The sequence below is a fragment of the Hylobates moloch genome, unplaced genomic scaffold, assembly GCF_009828535.3.
Source record: "Hylobates moloch isolate HMO894 unplaced genomic scaffold, HMol_V3 SCAFFOLD_27, whole genome shotgun sequence".
NCBI lineage: Eukaryota > Metazoa > Chordata > Mammalia > Primates > Hylobatidae > Hylobates > Hylobates moloch.
The window spans coordinates 1,614,973-1,634,219 of record NW_026652302.1 but is presented as its reverse complement, the minus strand read 5'-3'; positions in this window follow the sequence as shown (position 1 = coordinate 1,634,219).

The window sequence follows — 19,247 nt, the reverse complement described above, 5'->3', positions numbered from 1 at the left end:
GGTCCGAGTCCTGCAGCTCAACGCCCCGCCCCATTCAGCCTCTTCCCAGCCAGGACCCTGTGGGTGATTTTTGCCATTTAAAAGTCATTTACTCTTTCACAATTCTGATAAATAAAAGTACCGAATAACATATCTTAATTGGCCAAAATGTAGGGACAGAAAATGAAAGGAGACAAAGGTGCATTTCTTACACAGTTGACTTAGGCTAGCATTTTCCACTTTAATTGCAAATATACAAACTGTGTCATCTTTCTGGTTATATGTCCTTTACTTAATTGCACTAAAAGCTATTTGGTTTCATCAGAGGTTCCAAATATTGCCTTTAGTTTAATAGCCGAAGGTTTTTTTTGTTCGTTTGATTGGTTGGTTTTTTTTTAGAAAGTGGCTTTTGAAACCATATTATAAGTGTTTTATAATAATTGCCTTTCTCCTCTCAACCTAGCAAAAACATATAGATAAAAGGACAATCGAGTGGAGATTCTGAGCTTGTATTAATTTTCTGTAATGCTATTGAACAAAAGCTCAAGGACACTGAGACATCATGGATCAGTAGCAATCATGGAGGAGGCTCCCTGCTTCAGTAGCAGTGGTGGTCTAGACACGTGAGACACCATGGTTCAGCAGCAATAGTAAGGGAGGCGGGAGACTGGACTGGTTGGCCAAGTGGCCTTCTGGGGCTTCTCATCTCAGATCCCTGTGTATTCACTCCTGGATATGTCACAAGTATTGGGCTAGATTGTTTTTAAAGGTTCCTGGCAACTCTAACAGTTTATTATCCTACAGTCAATACACACATTTTCATTTTATCACAACTTCTGATTCTTCACACTTTTTCTTATCCCATGTGATGTGTTGGTGAATCCTGTCACTTTGTTCGGTCAGCATTAACGTACTATTTATTATTTATTTAGTTGGTGACAGCAACTGTCTTAGATGTCTTTTTGCCTGTCATTTTTTTCCATTCATTACAGCTGCCTCCTCTGAGCACTGAGAACCCCCAGAATTCAGCGACTTTGATTCGTTTGCCTCCCAGAGACTAAGCCGACCTTCCTAGTTTACACACAAAATGCTCCCACTTGAGTACATACACTACCATATTCCTTCCTGAAAGTATAAATATACTTTCTGAGTAGTCCAAAGTGTTAATGTTTGATTATCTTGATTTGGAATTAAAAAAAAGAGAAGCAAGTTGAACAAATCATTTCACATTTAAAATCCACATATTTCCTAGAAATGTACCAAATTTTGATCTAAATAGGAAGTAAGGTATTTTCAGAGATAAATACTTCAAAATGGAGTTAAATAGACTTGCTTTATACTCAGAGATTCAAATAAGAAGATGATCTAAAGTTTGGTTACCTTATTATTTGTTTTTAATTCCATTTTCCTTTGATTGCCTCATTTATAAAATAGCAGCCAAAGACATTTTGGACAGTGAGAGTATGTGTCTGATGTGCATATCACAGCTATCAAATGTGTACATGTGAAGACTTCACACATCCATATGCATGTTATCCATGGCTCCATCGAGCAGTCCTCTTAATTATGCTTTATATATGCTTTGTGCAGCCAGGCATTGATCTTTCAAGTACCGGTGTCTGGTTCAAAGACTTGTAATTAGGCAGAAAGATCTGGTAAAATGGATTCTATGGAATTATTCAAATGCTCTGTGTGTATGAAATTGTTCATCTAGAATTATTTATCTGGAAAAAAAGACACTTTCAAATATGCACAGAGCCTATTTTAAAATTGTATTCCTTTCCATTATTTACTGATATTCCATGCACTTCTTGGACATTTGCAAATTGCAGGGCTTTGTTTTTTGTTTTTTTCTGTTTTGATATGAAGCTGCTTTGTTCTTTCCTGTGGGCCTGTTAATTGGTGAGCTCTTTATCCATGAGATCAAGAATCAGGGGCCTTTTATTAACTCATTGTGAGCTCTAAGATATTCTCATGGGCATGGAGAAGAGAAGTTGCCTTTGAGACTTCATGCTTCTCCTATTCTTTTACAACACTGGTCACAGCCCGGAAGATGTAATCAACAATGACAAGAATTTAATCCACAGTTTAGAATTAGAATCCCCTGATACTGAAAATTCTATAATGAGCCTTTTTGTCTTTTTTCTTTTATTTTGTTAGCATTTACAATTCCTCTTACTTGTGCATGCTTTCTCCTCCAGGATAAAATCCTGTTAGGGGTTTTAAAATAAATAATTGAATTCTGCATTCTAGTTCAAAAAGCCATAAAAGGAACAATGTTTATTTTTTTGAAAGACATTGTCATGGTCCATAGGTGGTGATGTGAAAATTCTTAGAATTTTCTTTCTTGAAGATGGAGAGACCAGTAAATTCCTCTTTTCTCTTTCACACGTAAATACACCATCATCACATACCTTTCTATAAAAGTATGAATTTCCCTGCTAAGTAGTCTGAGAAATTATCGCTATACAAAGAGCTCCCTGGGGGATTTACAGGCTTTGGAAGTGAAGAAGAGAATGAAAGGAGCCCCTGAACAGTTTCAGTGACTCTTAGGAATTTCAGTTCTCCATTGCTACATGGCTTATTATTATTATTATTATTTTTACCAAAACATATGATACCCCTTTCTAGGCCACTACTGTTGCTCCATTTTAGCGTTTTCAGAGAATGCTTTTTCGTCCTTCTGATTAGCCTGTTTTTCTGCTCCTGCTGCTGCTGCTGCTGCTGCTGCTGCTGCTGCTGCTGCTGCTGCTGCTGCTGCTATTCTGATGTAAGTGCCTGTGAGTAAGCAGTGAGCTCCAGTGTACAGGGTTTATTTTTTTTCTCCATGATTCTTTACAGCTTTTCTATTAGAATGATTTTAGGCCTGGATGGTTTGACTATCTTTTTCTCAAAAAAAAATATATAAAACAAAGTGCAGGAAACCCAAAATACCTTCCCAACAATTAGAAATTTGCTTGTTGTCAGTTTGCCCTCCATCCTCCTACCTGAGTCACTAGAAGCATCTGGGTCAGCCTGGGGATTGGTGGCAGGCACATCTGGGGTCCTTTTGATTGACAAGCACAATGAACCCAAGTGATCAGGACCATGAGTGACGAATCCCCACATGTGTGTTTAGTTATCATCATCAAGGCACCTAGCAATTTTACTTCTGAACATTGAAATTCATTTTCACTCTTTCCCTCTGTATTTTCCTTGCTTTCCCCACATTTTTTCCTGAAGAATATGTTGGTTCCTTTTAATGTTTCATTTCGGTCTAGTTTGGGCACACAAATTTTCCATTTCCCAAGATATTCTCAAAGTGAAGAAGGCACTCTGATGTACACAGAGAAACAGGCTTAACATGTAAGTGTAAAAAGAACACTTGACTAGCTACTAAGCAAACTGCATGACAGGAGAGATTTTGTACTATCTTGCTATGTGACTTTAGGTAAGTCAATTTACTGGTCCTCATTTTTGTCACATGTATGCCTTTCCCAACTAAAAAATTCAATTATTTTTATTTGTATAAATTTTGTCTTCTGAAACAATATTTATGCATGCATATCCACATTGCCCTAGTTTTCTTATAATACCTTTAAGCATCTTAAAACTAGAATATTACTGAATGGACAAAAAAACAAATATTTACACAAAGACATTCAGAGTGACTTTATTAATCAGAATCTGTGTAACAAAATCAGCTCTTGCAGTACATCATTATAGGCGCACGACAAATGCTAAAGAATATTTATGTAATTTATTAATTACAATATCTACTTGATTCTCTAGGATTTCCGTGTCAAGTAAACAGAGAGGTTGCAAACTCTTCACATCTTATGTCCAACTGACTTTTCATTATAGTTTTCTAGTTATAAAGCTGTTTTCATTGTGAAAAAATGTGTTAATCATATAATACAATGAATGTGACAATTAAAATAATATAAATGCAAAAATCATATAGGTTTACAGAAAGAATGAACTCAAGTGTAAAAGCATTAGATAAAAGAAAGAATAACACTTTCTAACATTAGAAGCCACAGTCTACAACAAAGTTATAGCAGTTATGGATATCTGTGGACCAAATAACACAGCAACTGCCTACATAAAATAGAAACCAATGGAATAAAATGTAAACAAACACCAGAGTCATCTAATTGTGGATGAAAATCCAGTATAAAATAAAGGTAGTATTTAAGACCATGAGATAGAGATGGTCTTTTTATAATAAATGGTGTTGGGACAACTGGAAAGCTTTGAAAAAGGTAAAATTAGATCTGTTTCTCATACCACACACAAAAATAAACTCCAAATGCATCAGAGATCTGAAAATGAAATGAAATAACACTATACACACGCCAGCAGAAAACATGACCAAATCCCTCTACAACTTGAACACAGAGAGACTCTACTCTTTAAAAATCCCTATATAACAAAGCAAAAGATAAATGTGGCTACATAAAAATAAAACTTTTACAAGTCAAAAGCGAAAAATTGAAAACAAACAAATACACAAACTATCTACTCAAAATGGTAAACACCATAAGCAAAGAAGTTAAAAGACAAATGATCACTGGGAGAAAATATTTTCAGTGTTCTTTTCCCATAAAAGGCAAATACCCGTAAGTTGTAAACGTCTTTTAAAAATTAAAAGAAAAATGAACAAAAACTTTATGAACGAATGAGCAAATACATGAAGCAAGGATGCACAGAAAGACAACATATGAAAAGATGTTCAAATCTTCTCATTATAAGAGAAATGAAATTGGAACAACACCAATACTATTTCTAATTCATTAGACTGGCAAACTTAGAAGTTTGACAATACATTCTGTTTGAGAGGATGTAGGGAAATAGAAGCTCTCCTACATTGCTGGTGGGAATAGCAAATGGTACCATTCCTATGAAGGAGGATTGGCAATATGTAACAAAATTGTATATGCATTTGGTTTCTATCCTAGCAATCCTACTTCTAAGAATTTACTCTGAAGATAAACCTCCAACAATACAGTATACGCGTGCGCGTGTGTGTGTGTGTATCCATAAGGTATTCATTGTTCATTGAAGCATTTGTTGTAATTGCAAAATGTTGGAAACTACTTGAACGTCCAAGCATAGAGACTGGTTGTATAAAGTATAGTATTTATACACACTGTGTATTATGCAGCTGTAAAAAATATGAGGAATTTTCACTTCTATAATAAAGTGATTTCCAGGATATATACTTAAGTGAAAAAAGCTAAGTGCAAGAGAGTATAAGGAAGCTATGTACTTTCTTATAGGTATGAAACAAGGAAAAATTAGAAAACATACTGATCTTGTGCTAGAGGGTAGAAAACGGTATAAAAGACACATTTGGGACAACTGATAAAACTTGGACTATTAATTGTAGATGAGATACAATTATTACATTAATGTTAAATGTCCTGAAGTTGATAACTATACTGCAGCCATGTAAGATAACAGCCCTATTCTTGGAGGATAGGGAGTTTGGTCTATGTAATTTATTTTAATAAAGAGGTATGTAACCTACTTTCAAATACTCCAGGACAAACATGAGAGAGAGAGAGAGAGAGAGAGCGAGTGAGCATGAGAAAGAGAAATGAAAGAGAGCACAGATAAGGCAATGAGGTAAAATGTTGAAACTAGGTGAAGCTGGTTGTCTTTGTCAGCCGAGGCTGCTATAACAAAATACCATGAATCAGGTGGTGTATAAACTACAGAAATTTATTTCTCACAGTTCTGGAGGCTCGGAAGTCCAAGATCAAGACATTGGCAGATTCGGTGTCTGGTGAGGGGCTGCTTGCTGGTTCACAGATGGCGCCTTCTTGCTCTGCCCTCACGTGGTAGAAGGGGCATGGAAGTTCTCTGAAGTTTCTTTTATACAGGCATCAGTCCCATTCGTGAGAACTCCACTCTTATGCCCTAGTCACCACCCAAAAGTTTCACCTCCTAATATCATCCCCTTGGTGGTTAGGATGTAAACGTATGAATTTTGGAGCAACACAAAGATTCAGTCTGTAACATTGGTGAGAAGGTAAGTGAAGATTCTTTGTTCTACTTTTGTATAGATTATTTGTATTGATCTTTGCATTTTTTAAAAGTTTGAAACTATTTCCAAATAAAATATCTTTAAAAATGGGGAAAAATAGACCTCTCACATGCATCCAAAGGGGACTTACACAGGTGGTAAAAGATGATTCTTGTCACTTTGTTCAAAGGAATAGTGTAAAACTTTCAGGCCAGTCCTATGACCTCTGGGGTCAGTTCAAGGATCTCTTCAGAAGCCTCTCCAGTGTCCCAGCCCAGTCCAGTGAGGCTGGGCACATTTTATTCAAAGGATGTTAAGAAGATTGTCTGGGAATCAGTATTATTTCATAGCTCTTTTTTGGAACTGCAGAGGCAGCTGTCTCTGCTTAAAGCCACCAAAACCAGTAGTGCCCAAGGTGCAAGCTCACAGTTAGATGTGGAATTGTGTCTCTTTGCCCTTTGAATCTTTTCCCACAAGATGGTGGTTTATTTATTCATATATATATTTTAATTTTTATGAGTACAAGATGATGATTGATTTGGCAACTGAGATAATTGATACTATTCATCTCAAAGTGTAGCAAACCTTAGTGAGAAAGAGAAAACAGTGGTTATTGAAGGACTTAGCACAGATTTCTGATCACCTATGTACTTAAAAATAATTTACTAATTGAAATGATATCAGAGGCATTAAAGGCATTACGGGTGAGATTGTCATCTCCTACTGGGTTTTTTTTTTTTTTCCACTTTCAAGTCAGAACGTGGGTGGAAGACAGCATTCTTTGAGCACATAGAATTAAGGTGAGAATTGGGCTAAACATGAATGGGGATTATGTTTATTTTGTGAGAATTGATCTCAATCTTCTTTGGCTTTATACTAATGATGCAAGTACTAGCTAATAGTTATGGAGTGTTCTGGGGACACATTGTGCTAACCCCTTGTATGGATCAGCTAATTTGATCTGTGTTCGTTTTAGAGATGAGGAAACAGGCACAGAGATATAATTTACTCAGTTAATGAGTGGTAATTATTCCAGAGCCTAAACTACTAAAGCAGATTGACTCTGAGATTAAGGGAATTTAATACAGAATAAAAGAATGAGTTTAGAAGACATCCTCTCAAAGGCAAACTTCCTTACAGCAAACACTGCAGATTATGGCTTTGTAGCAGAATGGACTGAAACATTTAGACCAGTGTGTTCTTAACTGCTTTATAAGTGGCAGATGGCACTTGGTGTGCTGTGAGTTGTTAATAGGTTAATAGGTATTCTTTGGGGAAATGAGTTTCCTAATCAAGTAAAATTGGGAAACAGGGCATGTTCTCAGTACATTTAAAAAAAAATAACTTTAACATTATTGAACGTGGCAGGGAAATTGTTTTTTTTTCATGTCCCTGGTTCTGTGAATTTCTTTATCAATTGTTTTGCTATCAGCAAAGCTTATCAATGTGACCTACAAGATTCCCTGAAAGAATACATAATGAGAAGAGAGCAAAACAACAGAATTTGTATTGGTATTTGTATTTTAGCATTTTTGATCACCAACTTGAGTCTTCTATACTAGCTCAACTTCTGGCTGATAAATGGGATGTTTTGGATGATGGAGAGGTTTTCATTAGAAAGATAACAGATTCTTAGGAGAGATTAGGAAAAGAAGAAAGCATAATTTTATCCGAAGCTTTCCCAAAGTATACAAGCATGGGTGTATTCCGTTTAGGAATTTCTGTTAAATTGCTTTCATTAAACAAAAATGAGAGAAGTAGCGGCTAAAGTAATAAGCTATATCAAATAATTTCTTGGAAATATATCTCTCTCTATATAGGGTATATATTTATAGCATTAGGGTGTATTTTCTATTCCACCCCTCCACATCACCAGTGATAGATTTTCATAACTTGTAGTAGCTGGAAACAGGACTGGGAAAAGCTATGGCAAATCTCCTGTAGGTCACCGCCCTATTGTGCCTGTGGAGAGAAACCAGCTTTGTCGGGAGGGAGGGGAGATGGCCAGGACGTCCTAATAGGCCATTTTCTGACTTCTCCCCATGATTGTTCTCAATCACTTGGCAATCACGATGCTATTAGGAGCACCCTGACCGAAGACACTCAGATGCTTAGCCTTGCCATTAACAACATTGACAGGAAGCGTTGAGGTTGCTGCACAGCTGATGGGTCTTGAGAGTCTTGAATTAGAAGTCGGCCTGTCCTTATGACATGCCGAAATGCCCTGGCTCCTTCTGCAGAAGGATGTTCAGGCAATAATTGGAACTGTACATATGTGAATGTCTAAATTATTTCATCTCCTATATCTCTTCATAGTCTACCATTTATTACGTGGAAGTGCAGTAAGTCATGGATGTTGTCTGTATGGTAATGGCTTGAATTGAACCTTTAACTTCACCATGCCCTGGTAGACGGGATTTATAGAGTGACGTGCAGAACCCGTTCCTTTCCTAGACCTTGCCCAGCAGCCACCCTGCTTCCCTACCATGCTGAGCCAGTGTTGGGCAAAACAGACATTTCCAGGGTTTGTCACCCCATCATGGTCCTTTAGGCTTGTTAGAGTTCATGATCTGGTAGTGATATGGTTTGGCTCTGTGTCCCCGCCAAAATCTCATTTTGAATTGTAATCCCCCATATTGGAGGAAGGGCCTGGTAGAAAGTAATTGGATCATTAGGGCGGATCTCTCCCCCCCCCCCCCCCCCCCCCCGTTCTCGCGATAGTGAGTGAGTTCTCAGGAGATCTGGTTGTTTGTGTGTGGCTCCTCCCCCTCCCTTCTCTCTTTTCGTCCTGCTCTGGCCGCATAAGATGGGGCTGCTTCCCTTCGTGTTCCACCTCGATTGAAAATTTTCTGAGGCCTGCGTAGCCATGCTTCCCGTACAGCCGTGGAACCGTGAGTCAGTTAAACCACTTTTCATTATATATTAGCCAGTCTCAGATTGTTCTTTATAGCAGTGCAAGAACCGACTGATACAGGTAGGAGCTGAGAAGTCAGGCACAGGTTTCTTTGGGACAGTGTTTCAAGACAGATCTTGCAAGTTTCCTTTTTAGAACACCCTTTTTCTGCCAAGGTGCTCAATGAAGTTGTGCGTAAATTTGTCCCTGAAGTGTGGGATCAGGAGTATATAAATCTCCAGATTGGCTACCGGTGTGAAAGTTCTGGATGACAATAGGCAATTATATGTATATATATTCCCTTTAGAAGCAAAATCTACCATTTTTTTTCTTTTCCTGGGACGAGAACATGAAAAAGAAACTAGAATCTGGAGATTCCTAATAATTGTCATCCTTAAAGGGCATTTACATCTGAGACTTCACCTTCAGATTTTTTATGAAAGAATATAATTAAAAAATATAAAAAAACGAAAGTGCTGCTTTTCACATGGAAGTAAATGCGTAAAATATCTGGGAAAACACATCTGCTATCATTGCAGAATGAAATGAGATATTGTCGTGATGGGAGAACAATCTCTTAAATTTTAAGGCAAGGGTTTTCTCTAAAAGTTCTCGTTAATATCTTTGAAGTGTAGGAGCATCATATGATCTCTGAAGAAACTGCCAGCCCCCAAATTGTTAGTCACTCTCAAATGAATACCCATCGTGTAGGAAACTGACTTTTTGGAGGAGCAATGCTTAACATTAACCACAGCATTCTATTAGTTAGGAGGACCTTGATCATTAAAACCATTCTTTGTGTTTGTTTATTTATTTATTTGAGATGGAGTCTCTCACTGTTGCCTGGGCTGGAGTGCAGTGGTGCGATCTCTGCTCACTGCAACCTCTGCCTCCCAGGTTCAAGCAATTCTCCTGCCTCAGCCTCCTGAGTAGCTGAGATTACAGGCACCTGCCACCACGCCCGGCTAATTTTATGTATTTTTCATAGAAACGGGGTTTCACTATGTTGGCCAGGCTGGTCTCGAACTCCTGACCTCATGATTTGCCCGCCTCAGCCTCCCAAAGTGCTGGGATTACAGGCGTGAGCCACCACGCCCGGCCCGACTAAAACCATTCTTTTAAATAAGTGCTTGCCACTCATTTAAGTTCACAGTTGCCCATTCTGTAGCTCTTGAAGTTCTTCCTTGACTCATTTCCTTCTGTCCTTATGTTTCACGTCTTCACAAAAATAGGAAGAACAGCAGCAAAGCGCCAATGACCCATATGCTATTTGATGGGGAAGAGACTAGGACCAGCAGGGCTTCCCATGCTTACTGGTGAGCATGTTTCTTTGGTGTAATGATCTGAATTAAGCAGATGAAAGGAGTATAGTATTTTTTGGCCTTATACTCCTCAATCACACAGCCGAAGTCTGTCCCATTTTTTATTTATCAAACTCTGGGAACAGACAACAAATGAGATTATAAGTATCTCCTTTCAGAGATGGATGCTCCAAGGAGACCTCTGGGACTCTGTAGTGCTCTTGGCAATTAACAGCTTCATTCTAAATTTGTAAACTCACTCTGGTTTATTTTAAAAATGGAAATGAATGAGGAAGCCAAATCTTAGAAATGAAGAAAAATGGCTGATTTCTATTTCAATATGTAAGAAAATTACATGAATTAGGGAAGGATTTAAAAGTTAAATATGAAACCAAGGAACCTGGTCATGGAACTGTGCAGTAAATTGTTTAATAAATGAAATCCCCCTGGAAATATCGATAGCCTTCACCTTGTTGATGAATGCACATTGGTGTATCAGGACCCCTCACTCAGATTCTCTATCATGGGTGAGAGTGTCCAGATGAAAAGCCTTGGGGTAAATATCACTAACAGAATATTCTCCTAGAACAGTAATTCCAGAGAATTCTCCTCTTCTGCTACATCAGTCTTCTGCATGCACGTAATCATTTCAGTCTGCTGTCAGGTCCCCTCTACACCACGTGCATAATTGGCTACATGTACTACAACAAAAAGATCCACTTTGACACCTGCCACTTCAAAAAACAAGTGCAAGTAAAGAAACAAGAATATTATAATAGACAAATGTAGTTATTTTGACAAGTGCGATTTGTTTTTAATTATTAATATTTCACAGTATACTAGTAACTGTCTTGTAGAATATTTTGTAAAAGCAATGACATCTGATAATGTGTCATTACCACATTAGCATACCTCTATGCAATTAAGGCTTTAGTCAGAGGAAGGGTTGGCTTTCAATTCTGGTGTGAATTACCATGAAGCTGGAGAAAAATGTGAATATTAGAATTAATAATAGTATTGCATTTATGTTACACTGTTCGTCGGCATCTGGAAAACACTTTATTGTTTCTGTCAGTGTCAAACACTGAAACCTTAATACAAGAATCTCCAATACTTGATGTAAAATTCTATCAATTGAGAACACGTGGACACATAGAGGGACTAACACACACTGAGGCCTTTTGGAGGGGGAAAGGTGGGAGAAGGGAACGGATCAGGAAAAAGAACTAATGGGTACTAGGCTTAACACCTGGGTGATGAAATAATCTGTACAACAAATCCCCATGAACCAAGCTTACCTGTGTAACAAACCTGCACTTGTACCCTTGAAGTTGAAATAAAAGTTAATCAAAAAAGAAAACAAGAGGGCCAGGTGTGGTGGCTCAAGTCTGTAATCCTAGCACTTTGGGAGGCCAAGGAGGTGGATGGATCACCTGAATTCAGGAGTTCAAGACCAGCCTGGCCAACATGGTGGAAACCCTGTGTCTACTAAAAAAAAAAAAAATACAAAAATTGGCCAGGTGTGGTGGTGCACGCCTGTAATCCTGGCTACTCAGGAGGCTGAGGCAGGAGAACCACTTGCACCTGGGGGACAGAGGTTGCAGTGAGCCGAGATCGTGTCACTTTACTTCAGCCTGGGTGAAAGAGCGAAACTCTGTCTCAAAGAAAAAGAAAAAAAGAAAAAGCCTTATCATCTGATTAAAAAAAAATTCTATGATCATGACAGTAATCCATTTATCTGAGTTTTTTACATGTAAAATTCCTTTTTTGTTTTTTTTTAGAAATTTGCTTTTTAGTCTTTTGAAAATTTGTAACAGAACGTCACATTTTTAGTTCTAAGAGATTAAGGTTGGAGAACAAACGTAAGCTTAGAAGGACTAGAGGAGTTCTTTGTTTTCGAAATGGTTAGAGAAATCTCAAGGACTACTGGCAATTTCTCAGCAGTATTGTCTCATTCCACCTTCACTCAACAATAAAACCTTCCCCATTCAGCCTGTATCATCTCTATTTAAATTTTCTGGTGCTGGATTTCCTTGACAAACTTGAAACAGTGAGAAGACAGATAAGGAAGGAAAGATTCTGCCCCTCCCCCATTTCCACTACCCTTTCAGAGACTAAAAAATCTGATTTTGCTTTAATTTGTACTCAGTAGTGTCAGCTCTGTCAGAGGAAAGGGCATCCCTGCTGACAGTAATCATTATAACTCCAGGAGACTAGCAGAGATAAATATACTATAAGCCATCTTCTGAGTGGGTCAAACTTGTCCTGATACTTTTAAGGTCTGGGTACTTTGCAGAGCGATTTCCTCCATCAGACTCGTTTCTCAGCGATGCCCACAGCTGTGTTTCTGATCCTGTCATGGAAAAATGTTAATATGTTACACACCAAAGTATGCCAGTAGTGTTGATTGAAGGACTCACGCTAATATTCAGCAAATAACAATCTCCATATAATGAAAATAAATAAAAACACAAATCTAGAAACACTGAACACCATACGTAAATTTAACTGGGATTTCTTTGTAATCTCTTGAGATTAAATTGGATATTTAAGGAATTTGTTGAAAATTGAATACATATTTATAATGTATATCAAATTCAGAAGCATAAAGTATCTAGGTTTTTGGAGGTTTTTTTTTGCAACTAGAAAAAAAAATTCTAAATCCTACAAATGGTAAAATAGCACCAAGCAAGCATTTGCTGGTAGAATTATATTGTGTTGCTTTTTGCTGCTGCTTTGAATACTGTTGTTATTTTTTTTTCCTTTGTTCTCTGTGTTTGGCCTGCTGTAACCTTTATAAAATTTACCTAGGTAGCAATTTCTTTAGGGTGTCCCAAGATTGTAAAGAAGCAAGTGGGGAATCATTCAACCTTGTTTAACTAGAATGGGCATTTGCTCTGTTACAGTGGAACATGTTTCTGATAATGAAGATTTTTCCCTTAAAAGAATGTTTTCATTGTATTTTCTACTGTATTGCCTTTACTGTGTTTAGACTTAAAATTTAAGCAACTGATTCTACAAACATAGTTTAATGTAGTTCATATGATTCTACAGGGTGCTTCTTTTTTCATTTTGTATAGACAGGTGTCTTTCTTTTTCATATATATCAGTCAAATAAATCCTATGAGGTATCCTATCAATGAATGTTTTGAAAGTGTTGTAATAATATGGGGAAAACAGGGAGAAATATCTGATGAAAACTTGTTATATCTACGTGGTATGATGGTAGATGAGTTTTATTTCCTTCATTGAATATTTTCTGTACCTTATAAAAATTGAGATTGTGAATTAAGTATTATTATAATCAGAAGAGAAAAAGAACTGTGTTTAGAAAGAAGGGACAGGAGATGAGTGAAGACCAGGCTGCCCACAGGTGCTTACGGAATTCCTACTGTGCACATTTCACTGATCAACTCCATGGTCAAGATTTATGCCTGATGTAATGAGAGGGTGACTTCCCGCTGCTTTAGGAAACTGCCCCTTCAACCAGCCACAAAACTGTATCCATAACTGGAGCCCCTGAAACATCAACAGACATAATTTCTGCCAAGATAATCCTTAATGTGATACCATCTTTCAATGAAGGAGATGTCTCTGGGGTGACAGTCTTTGCAAAATTGAGTAAGACAGTTGTTAGGTCTTTTTTTTTTTTTTCTGTGAAAGTCTTAGAAATTAATTCAACAGTGTTTTTAACCTTCTGTGTGTTTTTTTCTCCTAGGCTGCTTATGTAAGCAAATACTATGAAAAAGTTATTTTTTTCCCTATTTAAGAAGTATCTTATTACTCTCAATAAGTGTGTGTGTGTGTGTGTGTGTGTGTGTGTGTGTGTGTTTGTTTTGAGACAGGGTCTCACTCTGTCGCCCCGGCTGGAGTGCAGTGGCGCAATCTCGGCTCACTGCAACCTCCGCCTCCAGGGTTCAAACCATTCTCCCGCCTCGGCCTCCCGAGTAGCTGGGACTACAGGCTCCCGCCAACGTGCCTGGCTAATTTTTGTATTTTTAGTAGAGACGGGGTTTCATCATGTTGGCCAGGCTGGTCGCTAACTCCTGACCTCGTGATCCGCCCGCCTCAGCCTCCCGAAGCGCTGGGATTATAGGCGTGAGCCACCGCACCCGGCCGTTTTTTAAAATTTTTACTAGGGATTATGAAGTGATTTGGTAAATTTGTCTTACTCTGACTTAAAAGATGTGTGTAGGATGTATTTGTACCAGTTTATTGCAATGTGTATTTTGAGAAGAGGGCCTTAAATAAGAATATTTTCCAGACATTCCCAAAATGACTTCATTCACATGCTGTGCATGAAAACAGTGTGCGTCCTCCAGCCTGTTTCTGCTTTTGTGCTGGCTGCTAAAGCTTCAGGCCCGTCCTCCTCAGCTCCTTGTCAGAGAGCTTGCTTTCCCTCTCTAGTTTCTTAAACTACTTTAGAAAGCAGATGAGGACTGAAATAGTCTCCCCTGGCGGCCTCAGCAAGCCACACTCTTCCTCTGTATCTGAAGGGAGATCTCCTTTCTTTTTGTGATGAGATTTAAAATGAGGTGATTTGGGAATAACAAAGCTTTAGTATTTGATTCAAAATGCCAAATTTTGTAAATACAGGGATATGCAGGGAAGTCATCATATTATGTGGCCCCCATAGACAAGAAGTAAATCCCAAGCCGGAAAAAATCCATAGCATCCTCAAATAAGAGTGGGACATTTACTGGGATACTGTTGATAACTTTTGTCCCAGCTTGCTTTTTCAGGTTTATTCCCGTAAATTACATCTGCCACCCTTTCCCCTGGCCCTTTCCCTATCCGTCAAGCTTTCTCACCAACTTACCGGCAGTGCTCACCCCGAAGCCTTTTGTCATGTGCGTCTTTCCTGCAGTAGCCCTTTCCCCCATTTTTTCGAGGCCTGGATGATATGTCACCTCCCTCATGAAGCCTTCTAGAGCCCTTCTGGTTGGAAATTGCCCTGCTCTCCATGAGCTGCACCGTCATTAAAGTCCTTATTGAATTCAGCCTGGTATGAAAGTGGTTGCTTACATATCCGGGTCCTCACTGTTACATTGTTAAGAGTTTACAGAGATAAGCATAAGGCCTGTGTGTTATTCATCTCTTGTTTTCCTAGTTTATTGTTTGGAATTTTGCACGTATTAGGTAAGGTGTTATTGTTGTTGTTTAATCTGAATCCTCAGCATCTTTTTTTAATAGTGAGGTGTTGATTAGAAAAAGAAAGAGATTAAAAAGTAATTTGCAGGAATTGGTAATAATCACATCTAGCAACTTGTGTAGCTATTTGCAGTTTTACAAAAAGGCGTTGGCATATAATAAGGAAGACTTAATGGCAAAGCCTGGTCTGGAACAGTTTTGCAACAAAATCTAAAAGGGGCCAGGAGAAAGCCAAGGGCAGAACAGATTCCCCTTATCCTGTTTGCATTTTCTGTGTGCAAGGAAGGCTATTAGGTTCTCTCCATTCACCAACTTAAATTCCTGATTATTTTGATTATGATAATAAAAGGGTTGCTTTCAAGGACGTTGATGTTTTCCATCACACTGAGGTAGATAACTAGCAACGTCATGTAGAATACAGTTGGACTTTCCGCATATCTTCTAGAATTACTCAGTTTCCTTATTTTCTTCTTCTGTCTCCTTTTCCCATTCTCTTTCTTCACAAACAGTTTAAATATCAGAGTAAATAAGAGAAAATAGAAGATCATGAAATAATGTGAAACCGAAAATTGAACATATAATTTCAAACTTTGTAATGCTTATTATTTCTTTGTCCTATAAAAAGTCCAGGTGATAAAATTAACATTCCAAGTTAAACATGAAATGATAAAAATATACTTGCTGTAGGCTTTTGTTTTTTGGTAGGTTGGCTTAAAATATTTTTTAAATTGCATTATAAAAATTATGTCTAACTAAAAATGGGATACAAGAATTTCTGCCCCAAACAAAAATCTCAAATTCATTCTAGAATATATAAAATAAAATGTGAATTTCTGCTTTTATTCTTCTGCCCAATCTCATTTTCCTTTTCAGAAGGAAACTTTGTTAAATATTCTATGTATATTTTTGCAAACCTTCTCCTGTGCATCTATATACATATGCACATACGTATGTAGATCAGAAATAGCTTGTATCGTACTAGACATATTTATCTACAATATGCTTTTTTCATTTTCAAAATTACTTTGGAGATCTTTCCACATCAATACATAAGACTCTACCACATTGATTTCTTGGCTACATAGTTTATAATTTTTCCCATAATGATTGACAAGTAATTTTCAGGGTTTTTTGTAGGTAAATTTTAACGTACATACGCAGGTGTAACTTGAAGATATTGTGGGTTTGGTTACAGACCACCATAATAGAGTAACCACGGCAATAAGGCAAGTCACATGACTTTTTGGTTTCCCAGTGCACGTAAAAGTTATGTTTGGCTGGGCACGGTGGCTCACACCTGTAATCCCAACACTTTAGGAGGCCGAGGCAGGTGGATCACTTGAGATCAGGAGTTCAAGACCAGCCTGGCCAACATGGCAAAACTCCGTCTCTACTAAAAATACAAAAATTAGCTGGGCGTGGTGGTGCAGGATTGTAATCCCAGCTACTTGGGAGGCTGAGGCAGGAGAATAGCTTGAACCTGGGAAGTGGAGGTTGCAGTGAGCTGAGATCGCCTGGGAGATGGAGCAAGACTCTGTCTCAAAGAAAAAAACAAACAAAAAACAAAGTTATGTTTATACTGGACTGTAGTCTAGTAAGTGTGCAGTAGCATTTTGTCTAAAAAACAATGTACATAACTTAATTAAAAATACTTTTTGTCAAAAAATGCTCACAATCATCTGAGCCTTCAGTGAGTTATAATCTTTTTGCTGGAGGAGGGTCTTGCCCGATCTTGGTGGCTGCTGACCGATCAGGGTAGTGGTTGCAGAACGTTGGGCTGGCTGTGGCAATTTATTAAAATAAGACAACAGTGAAATTTGCCACATCAATGGACTCTTCCTTTCGTGAAAGACTTCTCTGTAGCATGTGATGCTATGTGATAGCATTTTACTCACAATAGGACTTATTTCAGAATTGGAACCAATCCTCGTAAACCATGCCACTGTTTATCAACTAAGTTTATGGAATATTCTAAATCCTTTGTTGTCATTTCAACAATGTTCATACCATCTTCACCAGGAGTAGATTCCATCCCAAAAGACCACTTCCTTGACTCATTCATAAGAAGCAAGTCCTTATCCATTCAAATTTAATCATGAGCTTGTAGCCATTCAGTTACATCTTCAAGCTCCACGTCTTTTTTTTTTTTTTTTTTTTTGAGACAGAGTTTCATGCTGTCACCCAGGCTGGAGTGCAGTGTCGTGGTCTCGGCTCACTGCAACCTCTGCTTCCTGGGTTAAAGCAACACTCCTGCCTCAGCCTCCCAAGTAGCTGGGACTACAGGTGTGCACCACCACACTCAGCAGCTAATTTTTGTATTTTTAGTAGAGATGGGGATTCACCATGTTGGCCACACTTGTCTCGAACACCTAACCTCAGCTGATCGCCTGCCTCAGCCTCCCAAGGTGCTGGGATTACAGGCGTGATCCACCACACCCAGCCTAGCTGCACTTCTAATTCTAGTTCTCTTGCTGTTTCCACCACATCTGCAATTACTTTCTCCACTGAAGTCTTGAACCCCTCAAAATCATTCATGAGGATTGGAATCAATTTCTTCCAAACTCTTGTTTATGTTGATATTTTGACCTTCTTTCATGAATCATGGATCCTCTTAATGACATCTAGAATGGTGAATTCCTTCCAAAAGTTTTCAATTTACTTTGCCCAGATCCATCAGAGGAATCACCATCTTTGGAAGCTACCACCTTACGAAATGTGTTTCTTAAATAAGACTTGAAAGTCAGAATTACTCCTTGATCCATGGGCTGCAGGAAGGATGTTATTACCAAGCATGAAAACAGCATTCATCTCTTTGTACATCTCCATCAGAGCTCTTGGATGACCAGGTGCATTGTCAATGAGTGGTAATATTTTGAAAGGATTTTTTTCTTTTTTCTGAGCAGTAGATCTCAAAATGGGCTTAAAATATTCAATAAACCATGTTGTAAAGAGATGTGTTGTTATGCAGGCTTCATTGTTCCACTTATAGAACACAAACAGAGTAAATTTAGCATAACTCTTAAGGGCCCTAAGATTTCCAGAATGATTGAATGAGCATTAGCTTCAACTTCAAGTCAGCAGCATTAGGCCCTAACAAGAGAATCAGCCTTTCTGTTGAAGCTTTGAACTCAGACATTGACTTCTCCTTTAAAGCTATGAAAGTCCTAGATGGCAACTTCTTCCAATAGAAGGCTGCTTCATGTACATTGAAACTCTGTTGTTTAGTTTAGCTGCCTTCACCCGTGATCTTAAATCTTCTGAATAACTTGCTGCAGCTTTTCTATCAGCACTTCCGGCTTCACCTTGCACTTTTATGTGTTGGTGATGGCTTCTGTTCTTAAACTTCATGAACCAACATTTCCTAGCTTCAGACTTTTCTTCTACAGCTTCCTTACCTCTGTCAGCCTTCTTAGAATTGAGAGTTAGAGCCCTGCTTTGAATTAGGCTTTGAGTTAAAGGAATGTTGTGGCTGTTAGGATCTTTTATCTAGACTATTAAAAGTTTCTCCATATCAGCAATAAGGCTATTTCGCTTTTCTATCATTCATGTGTTCACTGTAGTAGCACTTTACATTTCCTTTGAAAACGTTGCCTTTGCATTCGCATCTTTCCTGTTTGGCACCAGAGGCCTAGCTTTTGGCCCATCTTGGCTTTTGACATGACTACTTCACTAAGCATAATAATTTCTAGCTTTTGACTTAAAGTGAGAGAAATGCAATGCTTCCTTTCACTTGAACACTTCGAGATCATTGTAAGCTTATTAGTTGGCCCAATTTCAATGTTGTTGTGTCTCAGTGAACTAGAGAGGCTCAAGAAGGGCAAGAGGGACAGAAGAATGGCAGGTCAGTGGAGCAGTCAGAACACATGTTTATTGATTGAATTCACCATCATGTGGGAGCAGTTTGTGGCACCCC